Source organism: Bombus fervidus, chromosome 10 (assembly GCF_041682495.2).
Source record: "Bombus fervidus isolate BK054 chromosome 10, iyBomFerv1, whole genome shotgun sequence".
Taxonomy (NCBI): domain Eukaryota; kingdom Metazoa; phylum Arthropoda; class Insecta; order Hymenoptera; family Apidae; genus Bombus; species Bombus fervidus.
This window is the reverse complement of record NC_091526.1, coordinates 2550790-2561675: the sequence shown is the minus strand read 5'-3', so window position 1 is coordinate 2561675 and position 10886 is coordinate 2550790. Positions and strand designations below refer to the sequence as shown.

At 35.8% G+C, this 10886-nt stretch overlaps 1 protein-coding gene across 1 annotated transcript in view; it reads left to right on the top strand.

The window, feature by feature from the left end:
- Positions 1-438: 438 nt before the first annotated feature.
- LOC139991573 (uncharacterized) overlaps positions 439-10886 on the top strand; it is a 331311-nt gene continuing 320863 nt past the window's right edge. The window contains exon 1 of the mRNA XM_072011786.1: positions 439-452. The gene's annotated coding sequence lies outside the window, so the exon portion shown is untranslated. The remainder of the gene's footprint in view (positions 453-10886) is intronic.

Here is a 10886-nt window from a genome sequence, read left to right as displayed (position 1 = left end):
CTAAGCACTTAATGATAGTGCATTGTAATCCATGTTGCTGGTATGATACACAATTTTCATATCAGCTTCTTCGTAATTTTGACAAGTAAATTCCGTATTGATTGTACATGTAACATTTCGATTTTCAATTTTACATTCATAAATTGATCAGTTATTTCGATAATCAAGTGATTAATTATTTAATTAATGTAATTAAGAATTATTTTAAAAAATTAAATAATAATAATAATAATAATTAAAGAATAAGTATTATTCTTCAAGTTAAGTATTTATATAATTAATAGTTTTAATCAATTAAAATAAATAAATATAATTAATTAATTCCGATACTTTAACAATTAATAATAATTATAAATTTAAAATATTCCCAGTTTCTTTTTTTACAGTTCCTGCATACCATCGTATTGTTGAAAATCGGATGATAAACAAAAAATAGCGATTTAAAGTATAAAGTATATTTCCACTATTTAGAATTTACAACGCCGGATACATTTTACAGTTTAATAAGGTTTAACTTCGCAAGAGGTAGTTACAAATCGTATCACGAATGATAGCGACACTCACTACGGCCTCTTGTCAAAAAGCTCTGAATTCCGCCTAGTTGCAAAAATTCTGGGCAAATATATATGTAGCGGCACATGAGTCATAGGACGAGGCGAAGCGAAAGCGATTCATGTCGTTGTTGTGCCTCGGAACACACCATCCGGGCAAAAACAATGTCACCGTTGAGGGTGTCACGGATCGAGTTCTGCTTGCCACGTATTACGCCAAATGCAATGGTCCTTGCGAGGTTCCTCACGGTCTGGCCACCAAGACCTACACATTGTTACACTGACCCGCAACAAACCTAAGGAAATACCATAAACCGAATCTGTTTAGTTTCATTTCTATTTATATAAGTATTTTCGGTTTACGGATGGTCCTTATGTTTTTGCACGCTCTTACCAATTACGGAGAAAGCGGGTGTCTAGCGAAATAGCAGGCTTTCCCCATGAACAAGGATGCCCATGAGCCACGTCTGCTTTTCTTTGTCTTCATAGTTTCATTTATTAACCAATGGGCATCGCGGATCGTTACCCTCACTTTTCTACCGAAAAGTGTGAACAACGAATCCGCGTTCTTAGTTCAAAAGGGCACACCCACACCGAGCTTTTCTCCTTAATGGTACGAGTCTGCGACAGTTCATGTAATCTTTTTTGTACGAAAAACTTAACTGTGTTACCAATAAAGGCAGCCATTTACCGAATTAATTGGTTATCATTTAAAATTACGCGACACTATCGCATAAATTAATTGCTTGCAGACTAGCGTGGTTTGGTCGTAACGTATTCGGGTTCGAACGGACCCAAACATTGCAGTACGAGGAATAAATCAATTTCTATAATTTTCAACTGGCCTTCCTAAATATGAACTCTGTGTGGTGGTGTCTTGCTGCTTCTCAATTTTTTTCCGTGCTCGTTATTTTTATATTTAACGCATTCACGACAAAGCGATCCGGAATCAGACAACAGCGGTCAATTCGTAGAAAGCAAACGTTAACAAATTTGAAATTGCGACGTCGAAGGAAATGTTTAATACGTTCAAAGTGAAAATTACCGAACGAAATAGAAAGAGGAGACGATGTTTATAAAAATGCGAATAATTACATGGTAATTACATTTGATGTAAGCACTCCAATAATCGATTAATAACAAAAAGATTAAGCTACACGAGGGAGTGCACAGAAGCGGGCGCTCTTGCTTGCTTCGAAACTGCGTGAGGATGCAGTATTATGAAATCGTCGGATGGAATATCATACAGGAAACAGTGCTCATCTTCTCTTTAAAGCCATATTAAAACCTGTTTGGAATCTATGGGATCCAACTATGGGGAACAGCGAGTAATTCCAACATAGAAATCCTCCAACAATTCCAATCAAAAACTCTAAGATCCTTAATAGATGCACCTTGGTACGTTACCAACGAAACGATACACCGCGACCTTAAGGTACCCACCACAGTTAAAGAAGTAATATCCAAATTCAGTAACAGATATAATATAAGGAGTTAACAACCATCAAAACTCATTTTTTAGTTACCCAATTACTTGATACGACGGATCAGATCCGCAAACTAAAAAGACCCTTTAGATTGAAGCATGGGATTCAACTAGAATCAAGCATACTGAGGTGGATAGTAGGTAGTGATAGTTGTCGCTTGCCGGTATTAGTTGTGGTGATAGTACGTTCTACTGCTCGTGTGTAGAGTGCGCTGCTGGGGTTCTGCTGGATTTTTCTTCTAATTTAGATGCGTGGAAGAAAAATTGGACTCCGGTCGCCGAGATTTGAATCCGGGGTTCCGAAGAACGTTCGTAACCTAAGGCGCTAACCACTACGCTGCTGTCACGTAATAAATGACGAGGTGTTATAAAAAGGCGAATGAGCAATAGCCTATTCGTATGCTTTATTAACTGCAGAATACAGACTGACTTACTGACTAAAGGACTGGTGTTTTTATCTCTTCATTATGATTCACATATCTTATGGGTGGGAGTCCGGCTATTGTCTTTTCTTATCGCTATCGCATGACTAAGTGATATTGACATATCCGACGTCCCCAGATGCCTGGCTTTTGGGTGGCGTCACACTGCCATCGTCCGACACTAGTTAGTGTCGAGTAGTGGTATTTTGCTGTCGAATGCCGCCACAATACCATAAATTCTTATAATCCAAGTTACAGTACCACGCCAAAATAATTTACTTATAATTCTCTATGAGAATTGATTATAAATAGTCTACCAAAGAAAATAAAAAATCTCTTTATTATGACGCCAAAAAGCTCTTTGGCGACAACCAAGCCGCTCTGTGTTCTTGTCTAATTATACTTCTATCAAGAATATGCAATTGCCGAAAATCACGGGACTCCCTAATTTCGGTTCCTGTCGATATAAACCAAGCAGGATCTGGCGGGCCTCCGGAAATGTAACATGTGTCGGGATCCCGAAAGTGTCGTAGTGTATACGGCCGAATGTATCGAGTTGCATACTATCTAAGCATTTTTCTAGCAATAGTTATCGTGAAGAGCGATGTGTCATTGTCTCTTTCGCTCGTTTGCCTGGTACATCGCGATCGGTATTGGCGGCGAAGATACCTCGTTTGTCATCCTTATCATACACGATACAGGGAAAATTGGTTGTAAATTTTATAAAGTATAATTTTAATTTTATAAGAGTATATATACACTGACCGATTTGTTACCATTGGCTAGGTAACAGATTGCGGTAACGAGGCAAGCTGTGGTAACAACTTTGTTCTCGGCTTAAGTAAATTGTCTCTGCATAGAACTGCGTTACCAGGAACTACTACGTACTAAAGACAGTGCCACGTCAGAGACACAGGAAATCACAAAACCGATAGATCGCTGGTGATCTCCTCGCGTCACAGTTCGAATGTTTCACGAATAAGATGAAGAAATTGAACTTTGTATATGATAATAGAATTTATTATGCAAATCTAACCGAGTGACAGTTCAAAGTGTTACAGAATGATTCAAAGTATTACAAGAGACTGATTCAAGATTGTTGCAGTGGTCACCACTTCTAAGAAAACTCTACATCTGATCTTTTTAGTTTTCTCAAGCACTGAAACCATTGACAGCGTATAGACAAAAGACTGGGACGAAGGCAGACCATAAACAGTACACAGGCGACTATGGCTTTGTCGCGTAATTTTAAATGATAACCAATTAATTCAGTAAATGGCTGCCTTTATTGGTAACACAGTTAAGTTTTTCGTACAAAAAGATTACATGAACTGTCGCAGACCCGTCTCGTACCATTAAGGAGAAAAGCTCGGTGTGGGTGTGCCCTTTTGAACTAAGAACGCGGATTCGTTGTTCACACTTTTCGGTAGAAAAGTGAGGGTAACGATCCGCGATGCCCATTGGTTAATAAATGAAACTATGAAGACAAAGAAAAGCAGACGTGGCTCATGGGCATCCTTGTTCATGGGAAAAGCCTGCTATTTCGCTAGACACCCGCTTTCTCCGTAATTGGTAAGAGCGTGCAAAAACATAAGGACCATCCGTAAACCGAAAATACTTATATAAATAGAAATGAAACTAAACAGATTCGGTTTATGGTATTTTCTTAGGTTTGTTGCGGGTTAGTGTAACAATGTGTAGATCTTGGCGGCCAGACCGTGAGGAACCTCGCAAGGAGCATCGCATTTGGCGTAACACGTGGCAAGCAGAACTCGATCCATGACAGCTTCAGGGCTTTCAGCTCAATTATATTCCGATTTGTATTTACACTTCTGTATTAAAATATATTTTCTACCTTACAATTTATCCACGCATTCCTTTGTTCACACATCTAATAACCTCAACAAAGATGTTTTAACAGACTAGGGCGAGCGCTTATTTTGGAGGGTTTTTATACTGAGGTTTTAGTCCCACTGGAGGAGTTGTCATCTGGTGTATCTCAGAGGCGCCTATTCCGTTACTATTTGGTTATTGTTTCGATGGCTGTGGTATACAGGATGTCTAGTCTATCCTATTACTGTTTCTGAGTGGGTGATCTTCTTGAGCGTGTGACAAGAGCAGCGAGTGTCCGTAACAAGATTAAGTAACAAGTGTGTACCCGGCTTAAGAATGGCAACAGTGTAACATGAACGCTTACTGCTAGAACCAAATGTTGCGAGTCATCTATGAGCTGAATACTGATTACTCATGTTAAATCCGTCGTTTAGTTTGGAAATACGTTCGGCTTCTTATCGTTCTAGCATAAATAACATCCGCTGTTTGCCAAGTAGTACGAACGAACCCAAACATTGCAGTACAAGAGTTAAATTTTGTTTTCTTTTTTTTTTTATTATTTAATTTGTACTTTACAATTTGTCCAGCTGGACATTTGGTAAATTTTTCTAACTCAATTGCTAAATAACATGTGGGTAATTACCCCCAGCGGGATACCATCTTCGAGTTTGACTATTTTATTTCTTTAGTGAGGTCAGTGGGGTGTTTTCTTTTTAGTCTTCCTTCTATGAGAGTTTAGCTCGTGTGACGCCACCCAAAATCCAGACATCTGGAGACATCGGACATGTCAATAACACTTAGTCATGCGATAGTGATAAGAAAAGACAATAGCCGGACTCCCACCCAAAAGATATGTGAATCGTAATGAATAGATAAAAACCCCAGTCCTTTAGTCAGTAGGTCAGTCTGTATTCTGCAGTTAATAAAGTATACGAATGGGCTATTGCTCATTCGCCTTTTTATAGCACTTCGTTATTTATTACGTGACACTCGCTTCAGCAGCCAGCTGGTTTGGTCTAAATATAAATTTTGTTAAGTACCTTCTTGTTTTTTAATTGCTTTCTTTGCTCCTTATTCTTATATTCGACGTGTTCACAGCAGAACGATCTAAAATCAGATACTAGCTAACAACAACTACAATTTCTAGAAAGTGATCGTTAGCAAATTTTAAAGTACGGCGTGGAAGAAAGTATTTAAAAAGAGCCTCGATGTGTGTAAAAACCTGAACAATTTCATTATAATTCGCTGATAACTTTGGTAGTTGAATGCGATTTTAAATATAAAAAAGTTTCTTTGTAATTACATTTCAGGTAAGTATAATCCAAGATACGAGTTATTAAAACAAAAAAAAAAAAAAAAAAAAAAAAAAATTGAGCTACATGTGAGACCAGAATCGGGAGCGTTTGCTTGCTTCGAAGTTTCAGGAACACGCAGCGACATGAAGTCGTCGGATGAAAACACGAGGTTCGCTGTCTCAGGGATCCTCGATTGTGGTGTCAAATTTAAAGTGTTTCGGCGACAATCAAACCGTTCTGAGGTATAGAACGTTCTTTTTTTTATTTAGTAGATTATTTACAATCAATTCTCATACAGAATTTTAAGTAAATTTCTTTGGCGTGGTACTGTAACTTGGATTATAAAGGTTTATAGTATGTTTGATTCTAGTTGAATCTAATGCATCAATCCAAGGGGTATTGCCTTTTTAGTCTGCGGATTTGATCCGTCGTGTCAAGTAATTGGGTGACTAATGGATTTTGGTGGTTGTTAACTCTTGTATTATATCTGTTTCTGAACTTGGATATTTCTTCTTTGACTGTGGGTATCTTCAGGTCACGATGTATTGTTTCATTGGTAACATACCAAGGTGCATCTATTAAGGATCTTAGAGTTTTTGATTGGAATCGTTGGAGAATTTCTACGTTGGAGTTGCTCACTGTTCCCCATAGTTGAATCCCATAAGTCCAAACAGGTTTTAATATGGCTTTGTATAGCATTATTTTACTCTGCAAGTTTAAGTTGTAAGTAGAATTTTTTTAATTTTGTTTTCAGTTCTTTGGATTTATCTACGATGTGTCGTTTCTATGTCATTCTTCCGTCTAGAATCATGCCCAGATATCTGACTGAATCTTTGTTTGGTATTGGAATATTATTTATTAGGTATAGAACGTGAAAGGTGCCAAATGAATACTCGGTGTTTTATTCAACAGTTTGTTTATTAACTTGTGATTCCTACTGACGACTGCTTGCTGACAAATCACCTGTTAATCCACTTTCTTCCCTTTGTCAGTTTTCGATATCCCCACTCGCACGTGTTCGTTACCATCTGCGATCGTAGTCACGTACGCCTTCTTTCGAGTATTTGATGGAAGGACGAAAGGGATATCGATGACCCATTAGGCCTGTCGACATATACGCTTTATCACGACATTGTATATGTTCCGTCAATCTTTCATAAACAGTCTTCCAGCGATGGTATACTGTGTACCGAAGAAACCGTTGAAAAGAGAATTGCTTCTTGCGGCCTAGTGCCGCTATAGCTCTATGTTCTCGCTTAATTATACTTCTATCAACGATTCATATATGGTTTGCAACATTTGACTGCAATAGCAAACATATATGTTACATTGTTGCCATTCCCAATGTTGGTGCGAGCACAGTTCCAAGTTAACACTAAACCTACCAGCGGGGGTCAAATTCGAACTTATATACAAATTTAACCATATTTAAACTTTATCATATCGCTTCATAATTTCTGACTTTTACTATTTACTTTTTACTTTTAGTTTGCTCTTTTATTTTCTAAGAAATATTTGTATTCTGCCTTACCTACCGCGAGCTGCTAATTTAACCGCCCGACAAAATATTTTCGTTATTCTTAAAATAAATGCAATCAGTACAAAGAACAGGATATCTCAAAGTCAGATGATAAACAAAATAATAATAGCTGTTACATTCGTGATCTAGTCATAAAACATAACCCATCCCTCGATCAAGATCAAGCTGTCAAGACATATCAACTCAGGCCCATAATAACCCTAAGGAACCACCATAAAATTTAGCATTTTTTACAGCCCATTGTTGCAAACATTTTAAAAATCGAGAAGTTTCTTAGGGTTATTGCTCATTGCGATAAAATACAGGGAAAGCTTTCCCAACTCCACCCTCGAATAATCGTTGGTGGAGAACGGCCAATACTCATCAATATTTTCGTGTAAACATCGCCGTCACAGGCCATATTCTTACTTGCTATTGTCCTTTCGACTAGAATACATCACAGTTTGTTAGTCATTCAGTCGACATCTAAACTTGTTATCTCTAAAACTCAGGTAGAAAGCATCTCAGAGCGTTTTGTATAAAGTTGTTATAAAAGGAAAAGTAAAACATCAAATTTGATAATAATTTTGTATTCCGTACATGGTATTATTCTGTGATAAATATTTATAAGATGGTTGGTGAAGGTGCCCACAAGAAATATTCTTGATGTTCAATAAAAGAGATTTATTAAACTATTAACAATCAACAATCAACAGTCAACAATTTATGATCAACAATTAACGATTAACGATTAACTATCAACGATCAACGATTAACAATCAAGAGTTAATAATCATTTAGTTATAAATTAACCATTATCTAAGTTAAATCGTAAATCGTTTAAAAAACGTCTTTTAACCTCTTCATTAGAATCAGAAGAGTAATGCAGAGTATTGCACGAAAGCTACACAGAAGCAAAAGAATGTAAAAATAAATTTTCCAGGACACAAGGAGATTTCCAACCTATAAATCACGAATTTGATGACGAGAATAGTGGAATCAAAGTAAGTGGAAAGAGCAATCATCTATTCTCGATATATTTTAAATTCTCTTTTTGGAAGAACTCGTAGAATTCATTATTGAGCAAATTAACAAATATTCTGAAAATAATGCAAGAGATGTACATAATTCTAATGCAACTACTGTTCCCGAAATGTATAATTTTTTAGCCATTACCATGCTCGTGGCACAAATACATAAGATATCTGTATCAGAATATTGGTGTAAGGATAAACTGATAAGAACAGTATCGTTTGGAGAAATAATGTCAAGGGTTCGATATACATTATTACGAAACAACCTACATTTTTGTGATAGCAACATTAAAAATCACGATCCAATTATGAAAATACGCTATATTCCTGAACAATTAAGAACATCCTTTAAAACTGCATTTTATCCATATAAAAAATTATGTATAGACGAAAGTTTCTTATTTTTCAAACAATATATACCGTAAGAAAAAGCAGGTTTGGGATTAGATCCTTCGTCTTGTGTGATAGCGTGACAGGCTATATTCAAGATTTAATTGTATATTCCGGGGCAAACATGATAATATCTGAAGATATACCACCAAAATCGATAGGAAAGTCTAGACAAATAGTAATGAGACTTTTTGAACCATCTCTTGGAAAAGGTCACACACTCGTGACCGATAATTGATACAGCAGTCCCAGTTTATTCCTCGAGTTACATAAAAACTTAACCAACGCGTATGGAACGATAAGAAGAAACAGATTGGATATACCGGAATTGAATAAAAACATACACAAAGAAGAATGTGTATTTCGTTCAACAAAAAATATATTAGCGTTGAAATGGAAGACAAAAAGAAAGTGTGGATGATTTCCACCTATCATTGTTCCAATATGATTGATATAAACAAAATACATTACCCAACAGAAGAAAACATAATCAAACTACAATGTATAATTAATTAAAATAACACAATGGGTGCGGTTGACAAAGTTGATCAGATTTTTTATAGTCTGAATTCTAGCAGAAAAAGTTTAAAATGACACATAGTACATTTATATTATTATAAATTTCATTTATATTTAATAAAACGAGTTTTACAAAAATACAGCTCAAGTATAACACCAATTACTTGATACGACGGGTCAGAAGCATTAGATTCAACTAGAATTAAACATACTATAAACTCTTATAATCCAAGTTACAGTACCACGACAAAATAATTTACTTAAAATTTTCTATGAGAATTGATTGTAAATAGTCTACGAAAGAAAAAAAAAAAGAAGTAGAATGTAAATCAAACGGTAGAAGTGCTGATAATGTGTCTTTTCGTTCGACACAAAGGCATTTTACGTCTGCATACGTAAAACATGCAGCAATTCGGAAAAACGCACGGCGCAAATGTGTAGTGTGCAGAAAACATAACAGAAGAAGTGAGACACGTTACGAATGTTTCAAATTGTACCACACTTAACTAGATTATTAAACATATCGTGAAAAAAGCTTAATGTTAGCGTTAAATTTTTCGTATATACACCAACAATTGAACGCAAAATGCAAATAAGTAAATAATATTGTTTTAATGTAGTGGAATTCTGTATTTTGATTATTTGAATATACTTGTTTAAAAATGCACGCCTTGCGACTGATTCGTAGTCAAAGTTTAAGGCTTCATCATACTGCTTGATTGAAGAATCACTCAAAGAAGATATAATTTCTAATGTTTTTTCGAAGCACTGCTTAAACCGAATAAATAACATTGTGGAAATCAGAGAAAGTTTTCGCCATGATGAATGGAGATTCCTACTCGAAAAGATTAATTTACTGTTTGGCGTAAAAATTAACGGTTCTTTCATGCCAGCCCGAGATTACTATAATTCCCGTCGCCCTTAAAATCATAAGAAATGGAGAAAACGCGTAAAAAAGTTACTTCAATTTAATACGAGTGCGTTTATCGCACAACCATTCGAACCTTTAAACCACGAGATACAGCGCTTACATTTTGTGTTTGTACGATTAGTAAATAGATTTATTAAAACTTTATCTGGTTTATGAGATTCTCTATCAACTTCTGTGTCTTCTCCGGATCTTATATATGAAGCGTAAATGCAAATATCTCTCTCTTCATACCAAGATTAAATTAAACGCGATAAATTATTGACATTCTGAAAATGAACTCGCCCCATTCTATTAACATAGTAATGTAATGATGACTACCATATTACCAAGTCGTAATACAGTATCGCAGTTTCTCAAGTCATTAATAAAACATTGTGACCCAAAACAGGCTGCCTTTAACTCGAGATCACTTGTTGGAAATTCACGCCCCTCTTCCGTCCAAAAACTATGAGATCTCTCATATCTCTATAAATTTTTGAAAATTCTGCAAATTTCGAGGATCTATATGCACAAGAAATATTTCGAAACCAGCATCGTAAGTCCGAATTCAAATCTGACAATTTCATATTTCTATCATAGTTATTATCGATCAAATCTAGAGTTAAATATTTTTCTCGTTCCAACCTTTTTGTGTGCACGTGACTGTATTTCTCAGTGGGTCAACACGATACCAAATATCCAATAAATTCCGCAAACTCCCGAATCTTGTAGGTTTTAATATTTAAAAATCTCTTTACTAATTTTTGCATATATACACTTTTCTCTAAATTTATGGTCAAACCTAGTCGCTTTGAATTATTACACGCCAACTCAACAAATCTTTTACATTGCTCGAAAGAATCGACTAGAATTAAAAATTCGTCTAAATATATCACGAAACGAATTTTCTTAAGTACGACCGGAAAT